Here is a 14,707-nt window from a genome sequence, read left to right as displayed (position 1 = left end):
ATCCATGCCTTTCTCCACCGTGAATACCGATGAGAAATATTCATTCAGGATCTCGCCCAACTCTTGTGGCTCTGCACATAGATGCCCTTGTTGATCCTTAAGAGGCCCTACTCTGTCCCTAGTTACTCTTTTCCCCTTTATGTATCTGTAGAATCTCTTTGGATTCTCCCTTGCATTATTTGCCAAAGCAATTTCATGTCCCCTTTTTGCCCTCCTGATTTCCCTCTTAACTCTATTTCGACAATCTCTATACTCTTCAAGGGATCTACTTGATCCCAGTTGCTTATGTACGTCATATGCCTCCTTCTTCTTTTTGACCAGAGTCTCAATATCTCGAGTCATCCAGGGTTCCCTACTTCTACCAGCCTTGCCCTTCACTCTAAAGGGAATGTGCTTACCCTGCACCCTGGTTAACACATTTTTAAAAGCCTCCCATTTACCAGCCGTCCCTTTGTCTGCCAATAGTCTCCCCCAATCTACCTCTGCAAGTTCCTGTCTGATACCATCAAAATTGGCCTTGCCCCAATTAAGAATTTTAACTCTTGGGCCAGACCTATCATTCTCCATAGCTATCTTAAAACTAATGGAATTATGGTCACTTGTCCCAAAGTGATCCCTCACTAGCACTTCTGTCACTTGCCCTTCCTTATTTCCCAAGACGAGGTCAAGTTTTGCCCCCTCTCTAGTCGGTCCATCCACATACTGAATGAGAAATTCCTCCTGAATACACTCAACAAATTTCCCTCCATCCAAGCCCCTAATGCTATGGCTGTCCCAGTCAATGTTGGGAAAGTTAAAGTCCCCTACTACTACCACCCTATTATTCTTGCAGCTATCTGTAATCTCCTTACATATTTGCTCCTCAATTTCCCGCTGACTATTTGGGGGCCTGTAGTACAGTCCTACCAAGGTGATCTCTCCCTTCTTATTTTTCAGTTCCACCCATATAGACTCAGTGGGCGAACCCTCGGATATATCCCCTCTAAGTACTGCCGTGATGTTCTCCCTAATCAAAAACGCCACTCCCCCTCCTCTCTTACCTCCTGTTCTATCCTTTCTATAGCATCTGTACCCCGGAACATTGAGCTGCCAGTCCTGCCCCTCCCTTAGCCATGTTTCAGTCATAGCCATAATATCCCAGTCCCATGTGCCCGTCCATGCCCTGAGTTCATCCGCTTTGCCCGTCAGGCCCCTTGCATTGAAATAAATGCAGTTTAATGTAGACCTTCCTTGCTCTCTGCCCTGCTTTCTCTGGTCATGCTTTACACACTCTCCCTTCCTGCCTTTTGTTTCTGTCCCCACTGACTTCCTACATCGGTTCCCATCCCCCTGGCACATTAGTTTAAACCCTCCCCAACTGCACTAGCAAACACCCCCCCGAGAACATTGGTTCCGGTCCCACCCAGATGCAGACCGTCCGATTTGTACAGGTCCCACCTCCCCCAGAATCGGTCCCAATGTCCCAGGAATTTGAAACCCTCCCTCTTGCACCATCTCTCAAGCCACGTATTCATCCTAGCTATCCTGTCATTCCTACTCTGACTATCACGTGGCACTGGTAGCAATCCTGAGATTACTACCTTTGAGGTCCTACTTTTTAGTTTAACTCCTAACTCCCTAAATTCAGCTTGTAGGACCTCATCCCGTTTTTTACCTATGTCGTTGGTGCCTATATGCACCACGACAGCTGGCTGTTCACCCTCCCCCTCCAGAATGCCCTGCAGCCGCTCCGAGACATCCTTGACCCTTGCACCAGGGAGGCAACATACCAACCTGGATTCTCGTTTGCGTCCGCAGAAACGCCTGTCTATTCCCCTTACAATTGAATCCCCTATCACTATAGCTCTGCCACTCTTTTTCCCGCCCTTCTGTGCAGCAGAGCCAGCCACGGTGCCATGAACCTGGCTGCTGCCACCTTCCCCTGGTGAGCCATCTCCCCCAACAGTTTCCAAAACGGTAAATCTGTTTTGGAGGGAGATGACCGCAGGGGATCCCTGCACTGCCTTCCTACTCTTCCTCTGTCTGTTGGTCACCCTTTCCCTATCTGCCTCAGTAATTTTAATCTGCGGTGTGACCAACTCACTGAATGTGCTATCCACAACTTCCTCAGCATCGCGGATGCTCCAAAGTGAGTCCATCCGCAGCTCCAGAGCCGTCAAGCGGTCTAACAGGAGCTGCAGTTGGACACACTTCTTGCAGATGAAGGAGTCAGGGACACCAGAAGGGTCCCTGACTTGCCACATCTCACAAGAGGAGCATGACACGGGTCTGAGCTCTCCTGCCATTACTTAAACCTGAAGTTAAATTTGAACTACACTACACAGCTAAGAGAAAGTCAAAGAGAGAGAAATCACTTACCAGTTACAAACCAATCACTTACCTGCTGGCTGTGATGCAATTGCTGCAGAGACTCCCTCACAGGTCTGCTTCTCTGCACCTCCTTCAGGTGAGCACCAAATTCCCTTAACTAGTTAATTAATTTACTTAATTAATTTGATTTTTTTTTTTTGTCACTCCCCTCTTACCCGAACTCAGCCTTACCCAAACTCAGATACACTCTGTTTGCCTTCAGCACTCTGTTTCTAAAGGCACTTCAGCCACACCCTTTGTATCCTTCCTGATTTACAGTCAGCCAATAGGCCTGCTCCCAAAACTGATCTCTCTCCCGAACAGCTGACCTGCAAGGTAAGGAAGTGGTTAATCAGTACTTACCTCACCCACGGCGCGCCCTTTTAAACTGTCCCCTCTGCCTCGCAGCTCCCGCGCTTTTTGAAACTCCCGCGCTGTTTCCAAGGTCCTGGCTCCCTCTCTCTCCCGAACAGCTGACCTGCAAGGTAAGGAAGTGGTTAAGCAGTACTTACCTCACCCACGGCGCGCCCTTTTAAACTGTCCCCTCTGCCTCGCAGCTCCCGCGCTTTTTGAAACTCCCACGCTGTTTCCAAGGTCCTGGCTCCCTCTCTCTCCCGAACAGCTGACCTGCAAGGTAAGGAAGTGGTTAAGCAGTTTTGCTCCCAAGGTTTTTGTTCCTGTTCCAAGAAGGCCTTCTTTAGGCAGGTCTACAGGAACATAACGGGGTTTGTGTGTAGCTCCAGGGGATTCGGAAAGGCCCCAGCTCCCATCAGCGAATTGAGCGTCGTGCTCGCATGTGTTCCAGCATGGGCCCCCTCCACTCCTTCAGGGAGACCCAGAATCCGAAGATTCTTCCTCCTCGACCTGTTCTCCAGGTCCTCGAATTTTTCCACCCACCTCTTGTGCAGCGCCTCGTGTGCCTCCACCTTCACCGCCAGGCCCAAGATCTCATCCTCATTCTCCGCGGTTTTTTCCCACACCTCCTGGATCCCCGCCCCTTGGGCCTTCTGGGTCTCCCCTAACCCCTCGATCGCCGTCAGCATTGGCGCCAGCACCTCTTTCTTCAGCTCCTCAAAGCAGCGCCTGAGAAACTCCTGCTGCTCCTGCACCCATGCCGCTTGATCTACGCCCACCGCCATCTTGTTTTTCTCCCTCGCACTTTTCGCTGCTCCAAAAACGCTTTTTTGACCGCTCCACTCCTGGTCCAATCCATATGTGTGCCCGCACGTGTTTTCGGAGCAGGATGGGTGCTGCTAGCCACGTCGGGAGCGAGGTCCCAGAGGAGGACTTCCTGGGGAAGATCAGGAGACATTCGTGAGGTGGTCGTACAAAGAAGTGACCGGATGGCGTGGAGGGCCTCCGGGAGGACTTCCTGCCAGCGGGAGACTGGGAGGTTCCTGGACCGTAGGGCCAATAGAACGGTCTTCCAGACCATTCCATTCTCCCTCTCTACCTGTCCGTTTCCCCGGGGGTTGTAACTGGTTGTCCTGCTCGAGGCGATGCCCTTGCTGAGCAGGAATTGACGCAGTTCGTCGCTCATAAAGGAGGACCCCTATCACTGTGTATGAACGCGGGGAAACCGAAGAGTGCAAAAATGCTATGTAGGGCCTTGATGACGGTGGTTGTGGTCATATCGGGGCAGGGGATGGCGAATGGGAACCAGGGGTACTCTTCAATCACGTTCAGGAAGTACGTGTTGCGGTCGGTGGAGGGGAGGGGGCCTTTGAAGTCCATGCTGAGGCGTTCAAAGGGACGGGAAGCCGTAATCAGGTGCGCCCTCTCTGGTCGGTATAAGTGCGATTTGCACTCCGCGCAGATTTGGCAGTCCCTGGTGGCTGTCCTGACCTCCTCGATGGAGTAGGGCAGGTTGCGGGTTTTAACAAAATGGAAAAAGCGAGTGACCCCCGGGTGGCAGAGGTCCTCGTGGAGTGCTCGGAGGCGGTCCACTGTGCGGTAGCACATGTGCCGCGGGACAGGGCGTCAGGAGGCTCGTTTAGCTTCCCGGGACGATACAAGATCTCGTAGTTGTCGGTGGAGAGTTTGATCTTCCACCGCAAGATCTTGTCGTTTTTTGCTTTGATGCGTGTGTAGGCCTGGTGGGCCTCTATCGACGGGGAAAGTTGTGGATTGGATCAGGGGACGGGCTTTGTCTGCGTAGTTGGGGGCCCACTGGGCGTAGTAACTGAAAAACCCTAGGCAGCACTTCAAGGCCTTGGGGCAGTGGGGGAGGGGGAACTCCAGGGTGCGCATGCATTCAGGGTCGGGGCCTATAACTCCACTTTGCACTACATAGCCGAGAATGGCTAGACGGTCGGTGCTAAACACGCATTTATCCTTATTGTATGTTAGGTTAAGGATTTTAGCGGTCTGGAGACATTTTCGGAGGTTGGTGTCGTGGTCCTGCTGGTCGTGGCCGCAGATGGTGACATTATCGAGATACGGGAATGTTGCCCGTAAACCGTACCGGTCAACCATTCAGTCCATCTCGTGCTGGAAGACCGAGACCCCGTTAGTGACACCGAAGGGAACCCTTAAGAAGTGATAGAGCCGCCCGTCTGCCTCGAAGGCAGTGTATTTGCGGTCACTAGTACGGAGTGGTAGCTGGTGGTAGGCGGACTTGAGGTCCACCGTGGAGAAGACCTTATAAAACGCGATCCTGTTTGCGAGGTCGGATATGCGGGGGAGAGGGTACGCGTCCAGCTGCGTAAACCTGTTGATGGTCTGACTGTAGTCGATGACCATCCTATGCTTCTCCCCGGTCTTCACCACCACTACTTGAGCTCTCCAGGGACGGTTGCTGGCTTCAATGACCCCTTCCCTCAGTAACCTTTGGACCTCTGACCTAATAAAGATCCGATCCTGGGCACTGTACCGTCTACCCGTGGCGACGGGTTTGCGATCCGGGGTGAGGTTCGCAAACAGGGAAGGCGGGTCGTCCTTAAGGGTCGTGAGGCCACAGACAGTAAGGGGGGGTATAGGGCCGCCGAATTGGAAGGTCAGACTTTGCAGGTTACACTGGAAGTCTAAAGTTCCTGGAGAGGAGTAGGGAAGGGGGGGCGGCTGGCGCTGCCCAACCTCTGTGGGTACTACTGGGCTCCAATGCGGCGATGGTGCGCAAGTGGATGATGGAGGGGGAGGGGGCTGCATGGAAGAGGCTGGAGACGGCGTCTTGTGAGGGTACGAGTCTGCAGGCGCTGGCAACGGTGCCGCTGCCGCTCCCTCCAATGAGGTATACCACGAGCCCGGTGGTGGAGGCTGCCCTCAAAATTTGGGGGCAATGGAGGCGGCACAGGGGGGAAGTGGCGGCCTCGGTGTGGACCCCGATACGCTGGAACCACCGGTTTGTCCCAGGAGGAATAGATGGAGGATTTTCGGGGTGGCACAGGGCAGGGATAAGAAGGTTGGGGGACCTGTTTGTGGATGGGAAGCTCGCGAGCCTGGGTGAGCTGGAGGAGGAGTGCGGGCTCCCCCCGGGAAACGCCTTTAGGTATCTACAGGTAAGGGCGTTTGCCAGGCAGCAAGTGGTGGAATTCCCACTGCTGCCCCCACGCACAGTGCTCTCAGGGGCGTGGGTTGGAGAGGGGAAGATCTCGGCAACATACCAGGTGATGCAGGAGGAGGTGGAGGCTTCGATGGAGGTGCTGAAAGGTAAGTGGGAGGAGGAGTTGGGGGAGGAGATCGAGGAGGGGACGTGGGCAGATGCCCTAGGGAGGGTGAACTCTTCCTCTTCGTGCGCGAGGCTCTGCCTCATACAGTTTAAGGTGCTGCACAGGGCACACATGACTGAGACAAGGATGAGCTAGTTTTTTGGGGGTGTTAGGTGCTCAGGGAGCCCAGGAAGTCACGAATGGACGGGGGTCTGACTATTTCCAGCTCCATAGAGGGACGAGGCAGGGATGTCCTCTGTCCCCGTTATTGTTTGCACTGGCAATTGAACCCCTGGCACTAAGGGGTTCCAGGAAGTGGAGGGGAGTACTTAGGGGGGGAGAAGAACACCGGGTATCTCTGTATGCGGATGATTTGTTGCTACATGTGGCGGACCCGACGGAGGGGATGCCAGAGATAATGCGGATACTTGGGGAATGTGGGGATTTTTTAGGGTATAAACTGAACATGGGGAAAAGTGAGTTATTTGTGGTGCGTCCGGGGGAGCAGAGCAGAGAGATAGAGGATTTACCGTTGAGGAAGGTAACAAGGGACTTCCGGTACCTGGGGATCCAGATAGCCAAGAATTGGGGTACATTACATAGGCTTAATTTAACACGGTTGGTGGAACAGATAGAGGAGGATTTCAAGAGATGGGACATGGTGTCCCTGTCATTGGCAGGTAGGGTGCAGGCGGTTAAAATGGTGGTCCTCCCGAGATTCCTTTTTGTGTTCCAGTGCCTCCCGGTGGTGATCACGAAGGCTTTTTTCAAAAGAATTGAGAAGAGCATTATGAGTTTTGTGTGGGCTGGGAAGACCCCGAGAGTGAGGCGGGGATTCTTGCAGCGTAGTAGGGACAGGGGGGGACTGGCACTACCGAGCCTAAGTGAGTACTACTGGGCCGCCAATGTTTCAATGGTGTGTAAGTGGATGGGAGAAGGGGAGGGAGCGGCGTGGAAGAGATTGGAGAGGGCGTCCTGCAGGGGGACTAGCCTGCAAGCAATGGTGACGGCGCCATTGCCGTTCTCACCAAAGAAATACACCACAAGCCCGGTGGTGGTGGCTACATTGAAAATTTGGGGGCAGTGGAGACGGCATAGGGGAGGGACGGGAGCTTTGGTGCGGTCCCCGATAAGAAACAATCATAGGTTCGTTCCGGGGAGAATGGATGGGGGATTTGGAGCATGGCAAAGAGTTGGGGTAGTACAACTAAGAGATCTATTTGTAGATGGGACGTTTGCGAGTCTGGGAGCGCTGACGGAGAAATATGGGTTGCCCCAAGGGAATGCATTTCGGTATATGCAAGTGAGGGCTTTTGCGAGGCAACAGGTGAGGGAATTCCCGCAGCTCCCGACGCAGGAAGTGCAGGATAGAGTGATCTCAGAGACATGGGTGGGGGACGGTAAGGTGGCGGACATATACAGGGAGATGAGGGACGAGGGGGAGATCATGGTAGATGAGCTGAAAGGGAAATGGGACGAAGAACTGGGGGAGGAGATTGAGGAGGGGCTGTGGGCTGATGCCCTACGTAGGGTAAACTCATCGTCCTCGTGTGCCAGGCTAAGCCTGATACAATTTAAGGTGCTACACAGGGCGCATATGACTGGAGCACGGCTTAGTAAATTTTGGGGGGTAGAGGATTGGTGTGCGAGATGCTCGAGAGGCCCAGCGAATCACACCCACATGTTCTGGTCATGCCTGGCACTACAGGGGTTCTGGGTGGGGGTGGCAAAGGTGCTTTCGAAGGTGGTGGGGGTCCGGGTCGAACCAAGCTGGGGGTTGGCTATATTTGGGGTTCCAGAAGAGCCGGGAGTGCAGGAGGCGAGAGAAGCTGACGTGTTGGCCTTTGCGTCCCTTGTAGCCCGGCGCAGGATATTGTTAATGTGGAAGGAAGCCAAACCCCCGGGTGTGGAGACCTGGATAAACGATATGGCAGGGTTTATAAAGTTAGAACGGATTAAGTTTGTGTTAAGGGGTTCGGCTCAGGGGTTCACCAGGTGGTGGCAACCGTTCGTCGACTACCTCACAGAAAGATAGAGGGAATGGAAAAGAAGTAGACAACAGCAGCAACCCAGGGGGGAGGTGGGGGGGAAGGGCAGGGGGGAGGAATCGGACGGACTCTCAGGGATGTTATTGTATATGTATAGGTATTTGGTATATGTAATTGTATATTGGATTGTTGGATTGTATTTTTGGAGAGTATTTATTTTGGACAAGGCAGTTGCCATTTAGTTTTGTTTTTGTTTATATATTACTTATTTATTTGTTTAAAACTGGCCACGGTTATTTATATTGCTTCATTGTTGTGTAAAAGAAACACTACGTATTGTTATGTTTGGCCAAAAAACTTGAATGAAATATATTTTTTTTAAAAGTATCTGGATGAGTACTTGGCACACCATAACGTCCAGTGCTGGAAAGTGGGGTTAGGTGAGAAGGTCAGGGTCTTTCATGCGTCGGTTCAAACCCGATGGGCCAAATGGCCTCTTCTGCACTGTAGTATTCTGTAATTCTGTATAATACCCAAAAAGGACAAAGACTCAACAGATTGCAGGTCCTACAGGCCCATCTCTATGCGGATGACATGCTCCTCTACATCTCAAACCCACAGACCAGCATGGAAAGGATAATAAAACTCCTGAAGGAGCTCAGAGCATTCTCAGGCTACAAGCTTAACCTGAGTAAGAGCGCGGTCTTCCCTGTGAACCCACAGGGGGAAGGGGCAGAGCTGGAGGGACTGTTGTTTATGTGGTGTTGGGTGCTCTGGTGCACAGATGAGCCAACACAGTTGTATGTGGTACAACTCTATTTTATTTTAACTCTTATAATAGTTCGTTCTGGATACTCTGCACGTGCTGTCTCCCTGAGTGTGTCGTGTAGCAGGTCTGTCCTGGTACTCCTCTCCAGCAAATACTGACCACCAGGTGTCGTGTTTGTGCTTTTATATCTTTCTGTGATTGGTTGTGGTGTTGTGTGTTCTGATTTGTCTGTTGGTGTGTCTATCATGATGTGTGTGTTTGAATATCATGACATCCCCCCTTTTTACAAAGATATGTGCCTACGTGGTTATAAATATATTCATGTCGTGAGTGCATCTAAGAGTGTGTGCGTGTGCTGTGTACAGCGTGTGTATATGACGTAACTATTTACATGGGGCGATGTCGGGTGCGTCACACTAACAAGGTTGTACCATAACAAAACATGAATGCGAGAAAAAAAACAACTTGAACAGTGGTCCGGTCAGACGATATCTGGAACGATATACAACAACAGGCTATAATACAGAAGTGTTTGACTTTTTGAACGTATGAACAGCGTTATAAGTCCAGTCTAATGGGTGACCGCCTCAAGAATAGGCTGGTCCTCGAGCCGGTTCAGCTGTGGAGATTTGGGTTCACACTGGTTCACCTTGGACTGTTGGAGGTGATGCTGTTGCCGAAGTCTCTACTTTTCCATTTGTTGTACTTCGTGCAGTGCTTGGTTTTTCATTCGTGCAAATATAACATTCAACATCTTTGTTACTGTTGCCTTGGCTGTGGTTTGGTTCTGGTGGCGATGGAAGGGGCACGATCCGTGGCATCTCCACGAAGTCATCCTTGGGAACCAGTGGAGGATCCGGCGTGTGCGTACGGTTCAGTTGCGAGCGTGGAAGTAGGCGCAAAGCTCGCTGATTGCGCCTACGCACCAATCCATCCGCCCTGCATGCCAGGAACAAGGTGGAGTCTTTTTTCTTTTTATGTTTGTGGTGGACGGCATCTTGTAGCCGATGGGTCGTTGCCATCGAAGTAGCACCATCACTAATATCATGCAAGGCGATGACTGTGCCAGATGTGGAAGTTGGCCGAGACCGTGCACGCTGGTTCCGGCCACCTGCTGTGCCGGAAGGGCGACTCCGCAGAGAAACGTCGAAGCATGTCGCCTTGGAGAGAGAATTGTTGCTCGCATCAACGTCTGGCGATGGCGCGAATTGGTGTGTCCGTCTTGGACCGCCGGTGCTGGTCGCCACTGCCGACCCAGTGGGACTGCCACGCGATCCATTCCCTGTCGCCGTGGCATCCGCCGTCACCCTGAGCGTGCCATCATCGAGGCCGCGACACCGCCCGTCCGGAGCAAGGTCTGGCGTGCGCGAATCAGAGTCGGCGCTTGGCTGCTCCCCATCTGGAGTCCGGTCTGCCTTCCGTCGATGCTCCCCGTCCAGGCTCACTGGAGGCAGCCAAGATTCCCTGAAGCTGCACTTCTGGAGTCGGAACATGCAGGAATGCACCAACCAGTGGGGAGGCTCGAGCCATCGAGGGTGGAAGCGGTGCGCCGCCACCGCAGTCGTCAGTGGTCCCACCGTGATTGTCGAGTGCCTCGGTACGCACTAGGTCTGTCACCTTGCACCTTTTCATAGAATTTACAGTGCAGAAGGAGGCCATTCGGCCCATCGAGTCTGCACCGGCTCTTGGAAAGAGCACCCTATCCAAGGTCAACACCGCCACCCTATCCCCATAACCCAGTAGCCCCACCAACACTAAGGGCAATTTTGGACACTAAGGGTAATTTATAATGGCCAATCTACCTAACCCGCACATCTTTGGACTGTGGGAGGAAACCGGAGCACCCGGAGGAAACCCACGCACACACTGGGAGGATGTGCAGACTCCGCACAGACAGTGACCCAAGCCGGAATCGAACCTGGGACCCTGGAGCTGTGAAGCAATTGTGCTATCCACAAGGCTACCGTGCTGCCCACGGTATGGTTTTGCATGGGAAGCGGGATGCTGTCGTCATTCGTCTCACATCCCGTGGATAGATCCTCATTAGCAGCTTGCTGTTCACTAGGGTTGGGTAAATTGTCAGAGTTTTCATCTGGTGGTGCACACCATGTCGGTGGACTGTCATTGTCTTGCCGTTGTCCTTCATTTGGGCTTTTCTTCTTTGGAATTTTAAATCTTCCCCCAGACATTGCAGAACCTTGTTTATTACCCCCAAATTCTCCCATATGTATGGTCTCGAATATAGGATCCAATGTTTCTATCGACATTGTACTATTTTCCAAAGAACATTCCGTTTCACTTTTCTTCTCAGGTACCTCATATGTATCTTTGCCTAATGTACATGCCTTCATGGTCTCTGGGTCTGATTTTGCTGGGACTGGCATGGTCACAGTCTCTCTTTTACTGTTCTCAATTGCCCACATTATACTCCCCATACATAACTGCTTAATCACTGGGGTTAGTGTGGTACAATGGATAATCGGGTCGACCTTATCTGCATCTTCACCATTAGTGGAAAGCACACTTGGTTCACTTGAAACTGCTGCGGGTTTTAAATTCGTTATCTGGCTACTCGATGTCGGTGTCCTCAGGATTCTTGCTCCAATGTTCTGCTCATTTATCAGTGGAGTGTGTATAGGTTCAATGCAATTAATGTTCCCCTCAAGGTTTGAAGAGTCATTACTGACTAACTGCTGGTCTCCGAAGTTGGGACTTTGCGGCGTTGTGTTGAAGGGAGACATTTGTCCCTGCTGTAGATATGATTCAGGTTGTGTTATTTCCATTACCTGAGGATCAATGTCTTGTCCATTTTTTCGATCCGTACTAAAATACTGGCAATTCTCAGTCTGCTCCTTGCAAGTTAAACATTCAATTAATTTCTTTAGCAAATCCTCAGCATCCTTCTGTGACCGTGCAGCATTATTAATCTCTGTTCGGCTAAAATGATCCTGAAGGTCAGAGCATAAACCTTTTTTCATCGGGCTTGGAAGAGGCGATTCCTTTGGCTTGTCTTCAGTTGGGCTTGAACAGTCTTCAGCGCTGTGCCCTTCATTGTAGCATGAGAGACCGTCATGGTCATGCTGCTGTGTAGTGGAGCATGGTAGGCTGTTACAGCCTTCTTGCTGTTCACGTGAGCAGGCAGACTTGCATCGTCTGCCGCTGGTTGGTCAGGAGAGGTTGCTAGACCCTCATGGTCTTGTTCCTGCAAGGACCGCACATTGGAGTCTTGCGTTGCTTCTATCGTGGAGGCTGTCCACGAGCTCTCTGTGGAGGCTTGTGACACTGGAGTCACTTCTTGTTCGTGCAAGGACTGCGCTCTGGAGTCTTGCGTTGCTTCTATCGTGGAGGCTGTCCAAGAGCTCCCTGTGGAGGCTTGTGACTCTGGAGTCACTTCTTGTTCATGCAAGGACTGCGCTCTGGAGTCTTGCGTTTCTGCAATTGTGGAGTCTGTCCACGAGCTTGCTGTGGAGGCTTGTGACACTGGAGTCACTTCTGGTTCATGCGAGGACTGCGCTCTGGAGTCTTGCATGTCTTCTTTCATAGAGTCGGGAACGTTGAGCGGGACGTGGACCACGCTCTGTGTGGCAGCAGGGCGCTCTCCGTGTGCTTGCACCGCTCCCTGTCTGTTAATGTCAGGCCGCAGCATCATCCGGTACTGATAAGTTGGGACGTCATATCTGCTGGATTGAAGATCCTCAAATCCGAAAAATGAATCCGCATCTGTGTCGGATTCAATGTGGGGGCCGCCAATGTGCAACACGAAACGTTCGTCCGAGTCATAGTCGTATAGGACCATGGAGCTATCATTGGGCTCGCGAGGTCCGGAAACACTGTAAAGATCGTCATCGAAGTATTCGAGGTCGGAATCATCGGCTTGTGCGTAGGTAACTGCTTGTCGGAGGGTTCTTCGGAGGTCAAATTCATCTCCTGGGTCAATTTGCGGTAATGTGCTGTCATTCCAGGTGAGGGAAGGTTGTTTTACAGCTTTAACAGATTTTTGTTTTTTTGATTTGGGACGTTTCCCTTTTAAATTGGATTTGGGACGTTTCCCCTTTAAATTGGTGCGGTCTGGGGCCTCTGACATCCTGACGCTCGGTATGTAGCACGTAGGAAGCGACTGCGCATGCTCAGATCGCTGTTCCTTTACCGATGGCCGTATTCTTGACTGCGCATGCGCAGCATCTCGCGCATGCGCAAACGAAACTTCCGGTTCTGCGCACTGCTCGCGCAACTGTGCTAGCGTGATACCTTTAGCAAGATGGCCGCCGACCTCGACCCAGCCCTCTCTCAGGCCCGGGATTTCGGCCTCTGGGAATTCGGGCTCCGGGATCCCAGCCACGAGGTGAGTACTGCCGCTTTTCTTACCTTTACTTGCCGATTGGATTGCGTTTTCTTCATAGTACTTGGAGAATTTGTCCAGGACTGCCTGGTAATCGTACCTTTGCTGCCTCCTGAAGAACCTGAACCTTGTGAATATTTCTCTTGCCCTTGCACCGGCGATGGTGAGGAGAAATTCAATTTTTTCGCTATCATCCAGGTCTTGGAGTTCAGCTGCCACCAGGAACAATTCGACCACTTGCCGGAATCGCCGCCAGTTTTCGCGGAGATCGCCGTAGCACTGGAGCGGCTGCGGAACCGGGAGCTCTATCATTTTGCCTGGGCACTGCTGGTTGTCTGTTTACACTGAGGTATGCCGGCAGGTATCGATCAACTCCTGTACCATGTGGTGTTGGGTGCTCTGGTGCACAGATGAGCCAACACAGTTGTATGTGGTACAACTCTATTTTATTTTAACTCTTATAATACAGTTCGTTCTGGATACTCTGCACGTGCTGTCTCCCTGAGTGTGTCGTGTAGCAGGTCTGTCCTGGTACTCCTCTCCAGCTAATACTGACCACCAGGTGTCGTGTTTGTGCTTTTATATCTTTCTGTGATTGGTTGTGGTGGTGTGTGTTCTGATTTGTCTGTTGGTGTGTCTATCATGATGTGTGTGTTTGAATATCATGACAGTTTAAACTGTCCCTGACCAATTCCGCTATCTGGGGATCCAAATAGCCCACGACTAGACACGGATCCATAAATGGAATCTGATAAGTCTGGTGAAGGAAGCCAAAAAGGACCTGCTGAGGTGGGGCTCACTCCCACTCTCCCTCTTGGGGAGGATACAGACAATCAAAATGAACGTTTTGCCCAGGTTCCTCTTCCTGTTCAGATCCCTCCCGATCTACATCCCCAAAGCCTTTTTCAACCAGTTGACAAGTTAATCATGGTGTTTGTGTGTGTGTGTGTGTGTTAGGAGGGGAGGTGGGGGGGCGGGGGGTGACCGAGAATCCAAAATAAGATCCTGCAAAGAAGGAGTGTGGGAAGCCTTGCCCTTCCGAACCTGCAGTTCTACCACTGGGTGGCCACTGCAAAAAGGGTACGGGGATGGGTCAAGGAACCGGGAGCAGAGTGGGTGAGGATGGAGGAGCAACGCAGGGACCTCCCTCCGAGCTCTAGTTTCAACCGCAATCCCATTCCCCACCGGCCAAATAATCGAGGAGCCCATGTTCTCGGCTTGCCCGAGGCTTGTCGTGTTCAGGGGGGCAGCGAGGGGTCTGGGGGGATGAAGGGAAACAAAAAGAAATGTGAGGTATGAGCAGGAGGGACAAAGCCACAGGGACCAGTCCAATGGCAAGCTAAGGCCCAAACCAAATTTTATATAAATGCCTCTAATTTGTCTCTCAGCAATATAGGAGAATGTAAAATATTTATGCCGGTTAAAGGAGGGGGTCACGGCCACAGTTGTTATGAAGATGCTCGCTTGTAAATGGACATGTTGGTTTTTGCGCTGTTTTTCCTGATAATGTATAATTTATAATTTGTTGGATATAAAATATGAAAACTCAATAAAAAAGATCTTTTCTAAAAAAGTTGTTAAAAATTGTTTATTTGATGAAGTGGTTAACTGTTTT

At 51.5% G+C, this 14,707-nt stretch overlaps 1 protein-coding gene across 1 annotated transcript in view; it reads left to right on the top strand.

The window, feature by feature from the left end:
* LOC140391301 (UDP-glucose:glycoprotein glucosyltransferase 1-like) overlaps window positions 1-14,707 on the top strand; it is a 183,335-nt gene that overhangs the window by 121,119 nt on the left and 47,509 nt on the right. The gene's annotated exons all lie outside the window — the stretch shown is intronic.

This window comes from Scyliorhinus torazame, chromosome 15, assembly GCF_047496885.1.
Source record: "Scyliorhinus torazame isolate Kashiwa2021f chromosome 15, sScyTor2.1, whole genome shotgun sequence".
Lineage (NCBI taxonomy): Eukaryota > Metazoa > Chordata > Chondrichthyes > Carcharhiniformes > Scyliorhinidae > Scyliorhinus > Scyliorhinus torazame.
The sequence above is the reverse complement of the archived record's forward strand: the minus strand, read 5'-3'. Positions and strand labels throughout refer to the sequence as shown.